At 40.4% G+C, this 17,404-nt stretch overlaps 1 long non-coding RNA gene across 7 annotated transcripts in view; it reads right to left on the bottom strand.

The window, feature by feature from the left end:
- LOC110260990 (uncharacterized) overlaps positions 1 to 17,404 on the bottom strand; it is a 523,917-nt gene that overhangs the window by 171,622 nt on the left and 334,891 nt on the right. The window contains exon 8 of one of the 7 annotated variants that reach the window (XR_014810038.1): positions 14,254 to 17,358. The exons of the other annotated variants lie outside the window; for them this stretch is intronic. This is a non-coding gene — a long non-coding RNA (uncharacterized LOC110260990). Of the gene's footprint in view, positions 1 to 14,253; positions 17,359 to 17,404 lie in introns of those variants that run through there. 7 annotated transcript variants of the gene reach the window in all.

Raw genomic sequence — 17,404 nt, 5'->3', positions numbered from 1 at the left:
GATTCAATTATGCATACTTTTTAAAAAATACTCTTTTCCCTCATGGTTTATTGCAGAATACTGAATATAGTTCCCTGTGCTATACAGTAGGACCTTGTTGTTTATCCATTCTATAGTAATAGTTTGCATCTGCTAATCCAAAACTCCCAATCCATCCATTCCCCTGCCACCCTTGGCAACCACAAGTCTGTTCTCTATGTCTATGAGTCTATTTCATTGATAAGTTCATTTGGGTCATATTTTAGATTCCACATACAAGTGTTTTCATATGGTATTTGTCTTTCTCTTACTGACCTACTTCACTTAGCATGACAATCTCTCGGTCCATCCATGCTGCTGTAAATGGCATTATTTCATTGTTTTTATGGCTGAGTAGTGTTCCATTGACTACATATATGTATCACATCTTTATCCATTCTTCTGTCAATGGACATTTAGATTGTTTCTATGTCTTGGCTATTGTGAACAGAAGAATTTCTTTCAGAGTTTCTGGGTTTCCACATGAGGAGGGCTATTCTTTTTAGTTCAGGTGTCCCAAGCTATCCGGTTCATGCTTGTGCCTTGGTTTCTCCTTACAATGGACTTTTCCTGACGGACTCCAGGCAAACAGGACCTCTGGGGCCTTCTGTGCCTCATTTTCAAGACTTGTTCCTATGACCTTTTGTCAGTCATACACCATACATTTCAGCTCCTAAATAGCTGTCAGTTCAGTCCCCTCCTCTCTACCCCTGGCCCTACAGCACCAACCTCCTCCTAACTTGCTTCCCAAGCATTCCCCTTCCAGGCCACATGCCCCTCTTCAGATTTAAGATTTCATTCTGGCCATGCTCCTTCCTTGGTAAACATACTTTGGTGATTACCACTGTCTAGAGATGAAAGTACCAGCTCCTTAGCATAGAATGCAGGCTTTTCTATGACCGGGCTCATTTTTAACACTCCACCCTCACTTCCTCTCACTTCATCCTTTCAATTTTATTCTCCAGAAACAGTATTCTGCACACACCACGTTCTTCAACCCCTGTTTCCCTTCTCAGTATGTCTTCTTACCTATATAATGACCTACTCCATTCTTCATTTGATCAACTCTCATTCAGCTCTGGTGCTGTCTTTTCTAGGAAGCATTCTGGCTACGTCACTCCCTTTCTGCTACTGCTTCCAGAAAACATTATCCATCTTTCTGCCATAGCATGCCCGCTATGAAGTTGAAATTTTGTCTTTGTCATTAGGCTACAGAGATCAGGGGCTATTCTCAGTATCCTCAGCCTCTAGACCTCTGAAGTAGGAGACCTTCACACAGATTGCCTGCATCTCTTGGTAGACTTAGACACAGATTTAACAGTTAGCAAGGGAACCAAGCAATTGCTTAAATGGCATGATTTGCAGGCAAAATGGCAGAAAAAGTCACATCTCACACCAATTTCATGGATAAGAGGCAGCTACCTGGACCCGCTCCTCTGACACTTGTGAAGTTGGTAGTGTGAAAAATAGTATGATTGGTGATGCCCATCATTGGGACAGGTCAAGTGTCGGTAAGCTCCCATTTTGGACAGAAGGGACAAGAAACTAACACTCATGATCATTGGATCACCTAACAATACACATAAGGCACTGAAATTATTTTGCTTTTTATGCTTTTATTTTTGCTAATACTCATCAGACTTCTTACCTGTTACTAATCCCTATGTTACTAATAACACACTGGTTCTCAGAGACACTGTAACTTTTGAAAATCATGATTGAGGTAGTGGAATATTAAGTTAAGGGAGTCGGTCTGGAATCCCAACTCTTCTCCACCTAACTTAAAGACCCTGGCTCTATTCATTGTATCAGGCTCTGTCTTCCTTCAAATTGGAGCCATCCAAATCTACTCTGGCTACAGATGATGGAGACACAGCCCCCTGAGCATGTTGCACTGGGAGATAGCCTCCTCAACGGCCCTCAGCTGTATCAGAGAGCTTGACCACGCCTCTGCCTCTCATGGTCATGATATGAACACTTAAATTCTTTTTCTGGACCCCCTCATTATGCTACCTTACCATGCACTAACTGGCTTTCAATAGCCCTGCTGAGACCAGGCCCTGGCTGAGCATGGTGGAATTGCTCTTACTCCTACCCCTACTTCAGGGAGAAGATGCTGCTTCCCTACACTCCAAAACACCTAGACATGGATGCTGATTTCTTCCAAGCTTTCCACATGCCACAGAGAATAATGGTGACTTCAAGTGGGAGCTGAACCAAAGATGAGAAAAATGAAAGTACCGAACACAGAACAATATCACAGCTGTTGGCTTTTGAAATGTCTCATGAGGTCTGTTGTTCGATGGGTTTGATGGGTAATGGGCTTTGGGTCTCCTCACTGAAGCATAACTTCCATGACTCTAGTAAATGATGAACAAGCACTTACTACATATCTATTGTTCCAGGTTTGGCAGTGATAGGAAAATTATGTATGTATGTATGTATGTATGTATGTATTTTTGGCCATACCCACAGTATGTATAAGTTCCTGGGCCAGGTATCAAACCTACACCACAGCAGTGACAATGCCAGATCCATGTTAGGCCAACACGGAACTCCAAAAATTATTCTTCATAGAGGGAAGAAAAGGTGGTCATAAAAAGGACAGAAAAAATGAAATAGGGAAGGAAGGGAGGAAAAAAATGGAAAAGGTGAAAATGGGAGGTTAGAAGTATGAGGCATGCCTATGGACAGGGCTGATTGAGGAAGGAACTAGGTCACTCTGTGGAAACCAATGAGATGGAAAACACAAGTGGAAGGTCCAAAAGGGGGGACAAATCCCAGCTTGTTTAAGGCTACCTGATAGCACCAGCCATGATCACCACCAGCTGCATGCCCTGAGGGCTTGCCACAGTCCACTCATGCACAACACCAGGCAAGCTGAGGCAATGCCATCGGATTGACCCAATTCTCCATGTTCACTAAAGCCTGGTCGCCTAAAGGGATGATGGGACAGATGTTAGAAAGGTGGGGTGAAGGCAGAACAACGTTATGATTCATGGTCATGAATACAGAAGGAAGATAGTCATTAAAAAGCATATTCTTCCCTCAGTGGGTTAAGGATCCGGCATTGCCATGAGCTGTGGTGTAGGTTGCAGACACGGCTCAGATCTGGCATTGTTGTGGCTGTGGTGTAGGCCAATGCCTACAGTTCCAATTAGACTCATATCCTGGGAACCTCCATATGCTGTGAGTGTGGCCCTAAAAAGCACACACACACAAAAATATGTTATATTTTTATTACAAAGCCACAGTAATCAAGACAGTGTGGTACTGGTACCAAAACAGACATATGGACCAATGGAACAGAATAGAGAACCCAGAAATAAACCCAGACACCTATGGTCAATTAATCTTTGACAAAGGGGGCAAGAATATAAAATGGGAAAAAGGCAGTCTTGTCAGCAAGGGGTGCTGGGAAAACTGGAAAGCTGCATGTAACTCAATGAAACTGGAACACACTCTCACACCATGCACATAAAGAAACTCAAAAAATGGCTTAAAGACTTAAATGTAAGACAAGACACCATCAAACTCCTGGAAGAGAACATAGGCAAAACATTCTCTGACATCAGCCTTACAAATGTTTTCTCAGGTCAGTATCCCAAAACAACAGAAATAAGAGCAAAAATAAACCAATGGGACCTAATAAAACTGACAAGCTTTTGCACAGCAAAGGAAACCAAAAAGAAAACAAAAAGACAACTTACAGAATGGGAGAAAGTTTCAAATGATACACATGACAAGGGCTTAATCTCTAAAATATACAAGAAACTTATACAACTCAACAGCAAAAAAGCCAACAATCCAATTGAAAAAGGGGCAAAAGACCTGAATAGACATTTCTTTAAAGAAGAGCGACAGATGGCCAATGAGCACATGAAAAAATGCTCAATATCACTGATTACTACAGAAATGCAAATCAAAGCAGTCAGAATGGCCATCATTAATAAGTCCACAAATAACAAGTGCTAGAGGGGTTGTGGAGAAAAGGGAACCCTCCTGCACTGTTGGTGGGAATGTAAGTTGGTACAACCACGATGGAAATCTATACATAGAACTACCATATGACCCAGCAATCCCACTCTTGGTCATATATCCAGACAAAACTTTCCTTGAAAAAGACACATGCACCCACATGTTCACTGCAGCACTATTCACAATAGCCAAGACATGGAAACAACCTAAATGTCCATCAACAGATGATTGGATTAAGAAGATGTGGTATATATACACAATGCAATACTACTCAGCCATAAAAAGAATGAAATAATGCAATTTGCAGCAACATGGATGGAACTAAAGACTCTCATACTAAGTGAAGTCAGAAACAGAAAGACAAATACCATATGATATCACTTATATCTGGAATCTAAAATACACACAAATGAAAAGAAAAGAAAATCATAGCCATGGAGAACAGACTTGTGGTTGCCAAGGGGGAGGGAATGGGATGGACTGGGAATTTGGGGTTAATATATGCAAACTATTGCCTTTGGAATGGATAAGTAATGAGATCCTGCTGTATAGCACTGGGAACTACATTTAATCACTTATGATGGAGCATGATAATGTGAGAAAAAAGAATGTGTACATGTACGTGTGACTGGGTCACCTTGCTGTACAGTAGAAAATTGACAGAAACCAGCTATAATGGAAATTTACTGTAAACCAGCTATAATGGAAAAAATAGAAATCATTATTTAAAAAGGCATATTCTTCCAACAATGGGAGGATGTCTCTTCTTTGATGTCCAGGTATGTTTTAAGACTGGTCATTAGATAACCTGGTACAAAGGGATCAGTTGCACCTAATTGCTGACTGTATATTTCTCTCCATGCTTTTGTGTGTCATGCCTCTCTGCCTCTTCTGCTCTATTTTCAGACAAAAGGGGCTTAAGCAAAACAAAATTCTTCTGAATATATTCATGAATATTTTACCATGTATTTTGTGTACACATTTAACATTCTTTCCAGGGCACAGAGAGCAAGGAAGCTACGAGAAGAAGCTAGACCACTGTTTGGTGCCAGCTGCCCAACAGCTGATGCTCTCAGGAGGAAGGGGCAGATGCCCTAAGCTGACAGTCTGAAGAGTTTGGCAAGGCCAAAATGAGGACACTGAGCTTTCCTGTACAAAGGCAGAAGGCAGTGTGGGAGCAAGGGAGCAGAGTAATGAAGTAAGGGAGGGAACAAGGGGGCATCTACTGTGTCCCTAAAGAGGTTAATAGTTCTGCTTGCATTCATTCACTTATTCATTCCAAGTAAACTGTGAATACTTGCTATGATCCTGGATTTGTACTAGTTTTAAAGATACAAAGTTGATTAAAGCATAGCCACTGCTGCTAGGAGCAGCTCATAGTTAAGAGGAATGCTAACACACTGATTTACAGGGTTACAAATGCTATGGGAGAAGCATAAATGGGAAATGACAAGCTACCACGTGTGGTATAGCAGGGGGTGTTCAGGAAAGATTTCCTGGGGGAGGAAACACTACAACTGTACCTTGAAGGATGAGTTATTCTTAGAGAGAGGACCTCCACTGAGGAAACCAAATGCACAATGGAAGTGATGCATAGGTAGCTGAAGCAAAGTCCATGACTAGTGTAGTTGGTTCTGCCTGGCTAGGGTGAGTAAAGGGGTGGGGACAAGAAAGAGGCTGGACAGGCAATGATCCATTGTAAAGCGGCTGCTGTGCAGTTCTTAGGAAGATGAACTTGACTAATTTAGAGCCATTGAAGGATTTATAACCTTTTCAGCTTTGCATCTGGAAATGATCACTGTGATGAAAGTTCAGAGGATACATTACAAGGGAGAGGTGAGATTATTGCAATAATGCAGGAGAGAGATGATGAGAGCCTGGATGGAGGCAGTGAGTAGGAAGAGGATGAAGAGATGGAGATGGAAGGATGGGACTAAGAGACATTTACGGGTCAAAGGGACAGGGCAGATGACCAATGAGAGGTTGTGTACATGGGAGACTAGTCCTCTCTCCCACAAGTACCTGTGGGTGAGGTAGCATAGTGATTAAGAGCCAGATGGCCTGGGTTCAAAATCTTGCCTCTACCATGGACCACCTCTGACTTTGGGCAAGTTACTTAAAGTTCCAATGCCTCTGTTTCTGTTCTTATAAAAGGGAAGGAGTTCATGATAAGTTAGTTTAATGCTGATATTAGTAAATATGTGTAAAACACTTAGAACTGTACCTGGAACAAGACAGGTGCCATATAATATGCATTCAATAAAATAAAGAATCTATTCCAAGCTTCTGACCTACAGGAAGGAACTCAGTGGTGATGGGGTGAGGGGGGCTGGTTTCCTAATTGTGCAGGGTGGCCTGGATTGCAGTGTGACTCAGTCCAAGTGTGGCCCAAACACCACTGTTGGCCTGGAAACTCTATGTTACAGGTTTGTGACAAGTCAAGGAACAAATCAAGAATAAGAATTTATCCACTTCTATACCAATTTGACTTTGCTGTTATATTTAAGGCATGCGACACTTTTTAATTTTACAACCAGACGGATTGGAAAGTTACAAGCAAAATGGTCATTCATCAGAGATGGTTTGAGAAGCACTGGTTGAAAACCATGATTCTCAAAATTTGTTTCATATGAAAATCACTCTGGGGAGCTTTTAGAAACCCCGATGTCCAGGCTGACCCTCATACTGATTATATGACAATTTCTGGGAAAGGAACTTCAACCTCCAGTATTTTTAATGTTCCCTAAGTGATTTTAATGTGCCACCACATTTGAGAACTAGTGGTCTAGTCCAGGACTTCTCAACCTTTAATGTTTAAAAGTGAATCACTTGGGATCTTGTTTAAATACAGATTCTGATTCATTATTAGGTCTGGGGTGGGGTCCAAAAGTCTGCATTTCTCATACCCAGGTAAGGCCATGCAGTTGGTCCACGGATCACACTTGGAAAAGGATCTGTGTGAAATAAGCTGTGCTCATCTAACCAAATGATGGGCATTCATATAACAGCATAGAACTGGATCTGTGAAACAAACCTGAAAGGTAGGTACTGCAGGGGAGGAAATGAAAGTTCAGAGAAAATTGCACACCAGGGAGTAGTTACACAAGGACCTGAGCCTAGGTCTCCTAATACTCAAAATCATTTCCCTCAGTCATACCATCATTTCATATCGTCTCTGTAAGTGCTACTATTTCTCTCTCTCCTTTTTAAAGATACATTCATATATATTTCCAAAATAAAATGCCCCAGTAGACCTATGAATTTCCATCTTTGCTACCTTTTTTAAAAATTGAAGTATAGTTGATTTACAATATGTGTTAGTTTCTGGTGTACCGCAAGGTGATTCAGTTTATATATATATATATATATATATATATACACATGTATGTATGTGTGTGTGTATATATATATATATAATATACTCTTTTTAATATCCTTTTACATTATAGTTTATTACAGAATGTTGAATACAGTTCTCTGTGCTATACAAAAGGACCTTGTTGTTTATCTATTTTATATATAGTAGTTTTTACTTGCTAATTCTAAACTCCTAATTTATCCCTCCCACCTCTTTCCTCTTTGGCAACCCTAAGTTTGTTTTCTATGTCTGTGGGTATGTTTCTGTTTTGTAAATAAGTCCATTTGTATTACATTTTAGTTTCCACATATAAGTGATCTCATATGATATTTGTCTTTCTTTCTCTGACTCAAGTCACTTAGTATGATAATTGCTGGGTCCATCCATGCTGCTGCAAATGGCATGAGTAAATGCTACTATTTCTGGTTTGGGTTTTGTGCTTCCATCTGCTGTGTTTCCTCGCTTACCCACCACTCCCACCCCCACCCCAGTCACTGGTTTTCTAATAAAGTAACTTTTGGAAAATCAGGCAATTTTCTTGGCTAAATTAAAGAGAAAAGGAAATTTGCCCACGTGTAGGCCTAATCCTAAATAAGCCTCCATGTGTACCTACCTTCAATCAGAGTTTGTCAGACTCTCCTAGAAGGAGTAAGAAATGATCAAAAAGAAGAAAAGTAGGATAAAGGAATCCAAAAGGACATCTTCTAGGCATGATATGCTTGCTCCCTAAATGATGACAATTCAAACCAATCTCAAACGCTGACATCTCAGCTCTAGCCAAGGCCACAGAGAGCGATCCTAGGAAAGCCCTTCCTGACACCCCTCATCGTTCACCTTCATGCATCTGGGAGCCCCAACGCCTGTACCTGGAACAACAAAGAAGGCCAGGGTGGGGTGGAGGGTGGTCATGAGAGAATCTTGGCTGGAAAATGCTGCTTTCAGAATTCTTTGTTGTCCTCTGATTCTACAGGCCACACTTTTGGCTTCCAGGGTATTCTACCCTGCATTGCAGTGAGGCATATGTGTGGCACTTCTCATCAGACCACACATCCTTTCAACAATAAGGAGCACACCTCATTCAGTCTTATGTGTTTAGTTGCTGGGCCCACAACAAGTGGTTGATCACATTCTGCTGAGCAATAGAACATGTTCCTTTTTTCCCATGTAACATGAGCTAAAATAGCGATGATTCAATTAAGTAGAGAATAAGGCATGACATGCAAATTAGGTGAGACAAGAAGGCCTCCAAGGGAACATCAGGCTCTGGTCCTATCAAGGGTGAAAGCTGGAGAGTGAGGATTTGCAATAGGCTTCAAAGAACACACTCTGACATAAGCAAGGAAAGATAAGACTCTAAAGGCCACAGGTGTCCTGATTTGGACCTGTAGCTTGCAGAAGTTATTTAACCTGAAGCTGAAATGACCCAGTGGCTGCAAAGAAGATGGTGAGTCCTTAAAGATAGGTGGGAAAAGGGGGTGCACCAACCCCAGAAAATGCTGGTGGAGGAGCTTCAGAGGTCATAGTTCTGGGATAGGAGAGACCTCACGCATCTTCAACCACTCTGAGCAAGTTGAAGGACAGACCTGAATCTGAGAACTTGGCTGCCAAGAGGTTGGGGAATTGCCAGCTCCCAATCTAGCTACTGTCTTGCTGGTGTTATACAGTGTTTTATGTTAATTAAATGTCTGCTGTAGTACTGTGCCAAGAGGCCTTGCAAAATCCAGTGTGTGGGGAAAAGAGGACGGGCGTGCTTGCTGCAGCGGCCATTCCCAAATGTCTACTGACAAAGTGGGAGAGTCAAAAAAACCTCCTCTGGGCCTTTGGCAGAGATAACCAGAAACAAAGAAATCCTGCCCAGGCAAACAACAGTTGCAGAGGGTTAAGTAATGATCCTGGGCCTCATGGGATTAGTAAAGATGATTACTAATTTAGAGGTAAACATAGGATTAGCTTCCCATCACTTCATGACGCTCCCTTCTCAGGACACCTCACCTCGTGGTTTGGTTTACTTCCTCTTCAACCTTGGGCCGCATAAGCTGTAGCCCACTTGCTTTGAGTTGTTATGGGGGCCAGGCCTTTTGCTGAGTACAGTACAGATGTGCCCCCCCCCGCCCCAAGGCAATACTCTGAGTTAGACTCAGTCCTTAAGAATAGGAATGAAAAGATGCTGGGTACCCCATGAAGGTTATGCACTGAGTGAGCAGCAGAGCCAGGGCTTAGGCAGCTGTGCGCAGTGACAGCCGTGTGCTTAACCTCTCCACACCCTGCCTCCTGCTCTTTCCTCCACACTCCACAGTATGACAGGAGAGGGTGAGTGGAAGGACTGCCTTCACAGAGCAAGCAAGCCACAGTCTCTCACTCCTCCTCATTTTCTTGCTTCTCTTCCCCCTCTCCACCTCCTGTGAGTCTTCAGGCTCAACATCTGCTCAGGGCGAGAGAGAGGGTTGTCATCGGCGGCTTCTTCAAAGATCTTTTCCGAGCTCCGCCTTAGCAGCCCAAAGTGGCGGCCTTGTCCAAACTGTCAGAGCCATCTGCCTGCCATCCGTGTGGCAGAAAGACCATCTGTCAGCTTCTGACCCGTGCCTTCCCTCTCATGGACCACTCGGGCCGGCTCCAGGCTTGCTGAGAGCCCCCTGAGGTCCCTGCCTCCACCATCCATCTCCCCAAAACTGACAACTCCCACGCAGTTAGCTGAGGGGGTGCAGAGGGTAAACTAACTGAGAAACCAAACACATACACACACACACACAAGGCAAATGCTATTTTATCATTTGGATCATTTTCTTCTAAGAAAATAATTCTTGACCCTAAGTCTTGATTTAACACAAATACCCACAAGATGCCACAGGGGATATATAATAAGAATGAGTATTAGTCTAATTCCTCCTCATCAAGTTAAATCATATCAAGAAAAAAAGTCAGTATTATAGGACTATCTATAATTATTGTTCATGGTTCCTTACCTTTAACCATGTGGCCCAGTCGTTCTCAATTATAGCTGTACAGTAGAACCACGTAGCACACTTTGAAAATAACACCAGTGCTTGGGGCCCATCCCAGACCAATTAAACTTGAATTACAAAATAGGGATTGAAATGTGGTATTTTTTAAAGTTTCCCAAGTGATTCAAATATGCTGCCAGGAGCAAGAATCCCTGAGTAGCCATGATGTAGTGGAGAAGGGGAATGACTAAGGGGCAGGGGGAGAGGGCAGAGGGCATGGCTAATTTATTTTGGATGGTCAGAGAGGGCTTCACTGAATATATGGCTTTGGAGCTTATATATGGAATACAAGAAGCAACAATACATTCTGTGCAATGCAAATATCAAGTGCAGAGGGCCTAGACTGAGATGAAGCATATATTTCTAAGGAACAGCAAGAAAGCAGGGTTATGGAGCAAAAGGAGGGAAAATGAAGGACAAAAGGGGGCAGTGGCTGAATCCCTAGAACCTTGCAGCCTGTTTGGATTTCCTTCCAATTCTACTAGGGACATAGGAGTCATGGAAAAAATAGAATCTGATTTTAATTTTAGAAAGATCATCCTGGCCATAACATGGCAAGTGGATTTGGGAGTGGGAGCATCGTGGAAGCAGAGATGGACTGGAGATCACAGTAGTGTTTTGGAAGGCAGGTGAGGGTAGGTTTGGATGAGCATACTGGCTTGTGATGCCTGGACTCTGGGGTGGTCATTTGTGAACATGGTTGACAAGTATGAGAACAAAAATCCAATACACTATGGGGAATGTTGGAGGAAAAGCCCAGATCCCCAGTGGCATGCTGAGCAGCTGAACCAACACTGACAGATGTCTACCCTAGATTGCTTATTTGAGAAAAACAAACCTCTATTTGTGAAAGCAACAGCAGTCAGATTTTCTGTTCCTAGTAGCTGATGAATTATCAACTAATATAACCACTATTTTGTTCCAGTAATTAGGGGGATCTAGGAATATTGCATCCCTGACTTGCCCAAAATTTTTAGCTGGGTTTTAGACTTAAGAAATTTGCATTTAAAGTTGAAGAAGGCAAACATATTCCATTGTCTGAAACATGGACTAAACTGCTCTCCTTTGGACAGGTCTGAGAATCAAGGACATCAGGCTGAACTAGATGAAGTATTCTTACAAATCTGGCTATGAAGGGCTCACAAAAACAAGCTGGTAGAAATTAACTCATGGGGAGAGAATTACAGTTCAAAGAGCTAGCAGAGGCCTGAAAATCTTGTAGTCCAAGCCTGGTGCAGGAGTCTGCTCAAAGAAAACTTTCTTTTGATTTCGAGAGAGCACTGAAAACCAAGACTTGACTGTGGGCAAGGGGCAAAGGAAAGATTCCAACCACAAGGCAAAGCTGCCCTTCTCCTGATTTGCTTTGCTATTTTCAGTCCTGTGCATTCCTACTAATTCATAATGAGTACGTGCAATGGGGTAAGAAGAGGGTATATATACCATGTATTCTTAATCCATTCATCTGTTGATGGACATTTAGATTGTTTCCATGCATTTGGAATTGATAAGCAATGAGATCCTGCTGTATAGCACAGGGAACTATATCTAGTTACTTGTGATGGAGCATGATGGAGGAAAATGTGAGAAAAAGAATACACACACACACACATATATATGTGTGTATAGGGCCACTTTGCTGTACAGTAGAAAATTGACAGAACACTGTAAATCACCTATAATAATAATAATAATAAAACTCATTTAAAAAAAGAAAAGAAAAGAAGAGGGAAGGGCACAGGAGTCCGGGCTGGGAAAGGAGGGTATTGCACCAGCAATGAGCCCAGGCTCAAAAACATTGCTTCTGTAACTGTCCTCAACACTTCCTCCCCTGCAGCCTGAGGCTGAGTGGGGAAGAGCAAGGGGCAGCTCTGTCCGACTACTGAATGGGGAGATGGGTGCTTGACATCCAAAGCTAGAAGTCTAAACGTATTTTTTTTTCAGAAACATTATTTTATCAGTGACTAAATAACATTAATCTGCATTCCTAGTGCCTTGGGACTTAACAGATCATTAGGGATTGTGCTAGCCTAGGATCTCACTATCTTTCTATAACATTATTTGGGGACCACTGTGGTTCAAGTTCTAAAAACTGGTTTACAAAACAATGTTTTTATAAAGGCATCTTTCTTTGTGAATTGAGGCTTGCCTTTACTATCTTGAATATCATAACACATGACACATATATTTAAATATTCACATTTTGGGTCACCATGTGCTGCTGACATTTTTGATGTTTAATTTTTTGGACATTTTGTTTTAACCCTTAGATTGAGGAAAACATTTTTTAAATGGAAAAAAAATGTTCTTTTAGGTTAAAAATTCTCATTTCAGGATGAAAATATCTTCCTCTCAGAAAAGAATAAGCTTTTTTTTTTTTTTTTTTGGCCATGCCCGCAGCATGTGGAAGCTCTTAGGCAGGGATCAAACCTGCACTACAGTTGCGGCAATTCGGGATCCTTAACCCTCTGCACCACAAGGGAACTTCCAAGGATAACCTTTTTAGCATAAAAAAAGGCTTTGTTCAAAATAAACTTTTAAAAAGTTATGGCTTCATGCACATTTGAGATAGCCAGTTTTTTTCATTTTTGAGTCACTAGTTTCATCAAGTAAGGGAAATAATGTTTATAAGAGTTTTTTCAATCAACTAGAATAAAACAGTTTTTTTTTTTTTTGTCTTTTTTAGGGCTGCTCCTGCAGCATATGGAGGTTCCCAGGCTAGGGGTCTAATCAGAGCTGTAGCCACCGGCCTACACCGGAGCCACAGCAACGCGGGATCTGAGCTGCGTCTGTAACGTACACCACAGCTCTCAGCAATGCCAGATCCTTAACCCACTGAGCAAGGCCAGGGATCGAAACCACAACCTCATGGTTCCTAGTCAGATTCGTTAACCACTGAGCCATGATGGGAACTCCAAAAACAATTTTTTAAAAAAGGTCAGAAAAAGTTTTTTTTTTTTTTTCAATTGACACATTTAGAGAAAACATTTTAGATATTTCACAATATTTTATTTTAAAAAATTAAGATTTTTTTTTCCTGAAATTTAACTTTCATACTTTGGAGTAGTATACAATACCACTGACATGAACAGCCTGATGGGTGATATTCAACTACTATTTGATTTTTTTGTGTATGTTGCAAAAAATGCATAATGTCTTTATTGAAAGCAATGGATTTTGATAAACTGCAATGCAATGACCATATTGCTAGGAGATAAATGTGATAAGAGGGAATGTTAATAAAGTTTGAAGTACAAATGTTGACCCTAAAGAGAATCACGTGCCCCAGTTCAGGAACAGTAACGTATGGTTGGACCACCGTATCCATGGTTTCTGCATCTGTAGATGTAACCAACCAAAATTTTGTCCTCAGGTGGTTGAATCTGTGGATGTAGAAACTGTGGATAAGGAAAGTGAACTATAACCGAAGAATCTACCATATCTGTAATACCACAAACACTATACCATAAAAATGTCATATTTACAAAATTTACATGTTACTAGGTCACATGATAAATAAACAAATTTCAGTGAATTAATATTACAAGTAGCATATTTTTCCACTGAGGTACAATTGTAAATCGGACAGCAAAATAATAGCTAAAGAACTCTAAAAATAAGCCACACATTACTAAATTATTCATGGATGAAAGAGGAAATCATAAAGAAACTGTAAAACATCTAGAACTGAATGGCAATGAAAATTCTTCAAATAAAAACTTTTAGGATATTGCTAGAGAGGTACCAAGAGAAAAATTGCTTCTCTTTAATGCTTACATTAGAAAAGAAGATAAAAAGTTAATGATTTAAGTATTCAACTCAGGAAGTTAGAACAGGTAGGAAAAAGTACTGAAATGGAAAGAAAATAAAGGGCAACTGGTAAAGAACAGAAATTAATGAACAGAAAACAAAGCAACAATAAAGCCTGACATATTTAAGACACATTTTGTTCATTCACTCAGCAAACATTTGTTGACTGTTCCAAGTACTAAGGATTCAGTAGTGATCCAAATGGATAAAAATCTCTGCTCTTATGTTCTTCTTTCAAGACAGACAATAAACAAGATGGACAGATGAAAAATATAGTATGCTACATGCTGATAGGTATTACGAGAAAAAATGAAGCAACAACATTCATACCAAAATAGTATGGGGCCTGGGAGGTAAAAATCTTAGAGGAGATGGCTCTGGAAGATCTCAAAAGAAAGTGACTTGTGTTCTTTTAAAAATGATACAATTGGATGAGTCTGAAAAATTTCATCAAAAATTAATAAAAGAAGAGCAACAGTGTATACCAAAATAATAGTATTGTAATAGATAATACAAATATTTTAAAAGTAATCATATCTAGAATATATACAAACAGTAATAAATATATAAACAATATTAGGAAAGCACTGCATCACATTAGAAAAAAATATATTTTGATTAGAAAATCTCAAGAGAATTCAATGTACTACTTCACACAATTAGAAAGCACAGTCAAAACTAATGCTTTTTTGGAAAAAAACTAAGTATCAAAACAAACTCAAGAAGATGTAGTGAATAGGCTAAAATCATTAAAGAAGTTGAACCAGTATTCAAAACTTTAAACCCAAAACTCCCTCCAGGAACAAATGATTTTAGAGATGAAATCTACTAAACTTTCAAGAAACAGACTGCAGTGGGTTTAAGTGGGTGCCTCCCCAGAAGTTACGTCCATGTCAAATTACTCGCACGTGTGAATATTAACTTATTATTTAAGCAGACAACCATTGCAGATGTAGTTAAGTTAAGGATCCTGAGATTAGGAGACTGTTCTTGAATATCTAGGTGGGACCTAAATCCAATGGTGTGTCCTATACAAGGTACACAGAACAGAAAGGCACAGACAGAATAGGAGGACACAACGGCCATGGAGGCTGACTACTAAGGCAGAAACAGTCACCAGAAGCTGGAAGAGACAGTAGCACCTTCCCTAGAACCTCTGCAAGGGGCAGAGCCCAGCTAACACCTTGATATTAGTCTTTGTTTCTGGAACTGTAAAGAATAAATTTCTGGCTGTTTTTACCCACCAAGTATGTGCTAATTTGTTATGGCATCCTCAAGAAACTAATACACAGATAACAGTATTATTAAAATTGTTCTAAATAATAGGAAAATAGGGAGAAAGCTCGCAAGTCCTTTGATGGGCCTAATACAACCTCAATGCCAAATAAGCTAAGTTCAGTTATGGCAACAGATACATAAATTTCTAACAGAATGTGAGCATCCTGAAAAATAATATACCCTACCTAGGAAGGGATTATCTTTGAAATGCAAGGGTAGTTGAACAGAAGAAAAACTGCTAATCTCCATTAACAACTTAAGGGAAAAATATATAGAATTATCTTAACAGACCAGGAAATGCATTTTATAAAACTCAGACTGCTCACACAATTAAAATAAAATTCTTAGAAAACTAGGAACAGAAGAAGAATAAATACCATCATGTTTCTTTAAAAAGTTATTTAAAACTTAGGGCAAACATATTTATTTGGTGATGAAGTATTTTAAGATCAAGAATACAACAGGTAGTGGGCAAGGATGATGACCTACAGCCCATGACTGACTGACAGGGGTAAAAAAGGCAGGTTCTGCTGATTCCAGGCAGGATAACTGGGAGGGGCCGGTATGCTCCAGAACTCTCAGGTAGGGGTGGGGGTTGGCACTGTGCCTAGGTGTCAGTTCAACGCACATATTTGCCCAGCTACTTCCACTGCCCTCTCCTGATCTCCCCACTCCCTTGCAAGTTTCAATTGAGAGCAATTCCCCTCAATAAATCACTTTGACAAGAAACCACATCTCCGATTCTGCTTCTAGGAAGCCCAACCAAAGACACTGAGCAAATCTCAATGTCAAGTTCTCTGACCAGATTATTCCTAAGAGAAAATACTCCCTGTCATTGCTACATAATAACACAACATAACCATATCTAGTCAGATTCTGTCACAAAAGCATTTTAGGCCAGCTGACTATGTGGACTGAAATGAGGGGTGCTGATCTAAGAAACTGGGTATTTTCCAATATTCCCAAATCATTATGATTTTCTCTCTGCTTTACCAGTTTTCACAAAGACAGTATGTCATTTATTGTCATAGGACTACTAAATTCTCTCAGTGCTTAAACATTATGATTCAAAAACATTAGATTAGATGTTATCTTTGAACTTCAGAACTTGAAAAGGTCTAAGAGACCATTCCATCCATCCCTCTATTTCCCAATGAAGAAGAGGAAAGCAAGAAAAGACAATGACAACCCAACCCAGAATCTTCTCTGTTCTCTTCTCTGAGATCTAGATCCAGCAAAGGAAAGGAGACAAAGGTTCCCCAAAGTGATAAGGGCTCATCTTTGTATAGATGGGCAATAGCAGCAACTCCGTCTCTGAATCTAGTAACACAATGGAAGAGCCAGGCTCAGAACCTGCACCTCCAATCCCAGACAGAGCTCATTTCTGAGGAAAGATGACAGTCATAAGTGGTAGGCCAAATTGCCAATGTCCCAGTCTGAACAATAAAGATTGATGCCACAAAACAGTTCTTTTTCCATTGGTAAAATGGAAAATTGAGTCAAATGTTTAAACAATTCAGACAAAAATTATGACATCAGTAATTGTCACACTATGTTCCAGGCATTCGGTGCCTAGCAATCCTCACAATCCTGTGATGTGTATTTCATTAGTGTCATTTTTACAATGACTTTACTGGACTCCAAAGCCTCTCAACCACTTAACTCCAAACCTTCACAACACAGCTGCTGGTTCTCCACCTGGAATTTACACTAAATTCACCCAGAATTCTTGTTTAAAATACAAAATCCTGGGCTCCATCCTTGGGCAGTTTGATTCTGTAGAGCTAGGACAGATCCAGAACTCTTCACTGAAAAAAAAATAGATGATTTTAATGAAGATGGTCCTATGGTCACAATTTGAGGAACATTGAATTTCATCCCTCTTAGTTTTCTCAATATCTGGATTGCTTCTCCACCCTAGAAACAGGAAAAGAAGCAATAAGATAAACTGCTATGAAACTAT

This window comes from Sus scrofa, chromosome 1 (assembly GCF_054392235.1).
Source record: "Sus scrofa isolate SSC_HxYL_T2T_F1_AM1 chromosome 1, Sscrofa_HxYL_maternal_Yorkshire_Landrace_v2.0, whole genome shotgun sequence".
NCBI classification, from domain to species: Eukaryota; Metazoa; Chordata; class Mammalia; order Artiodactyla; family Suidae; genus Sus; species Sus scrofa.
The sequence above is the reverse complement of the archived record's forward strand: the minus strand, read 5'-3'. Positions and strand labels throughout refer to the sequence as shown.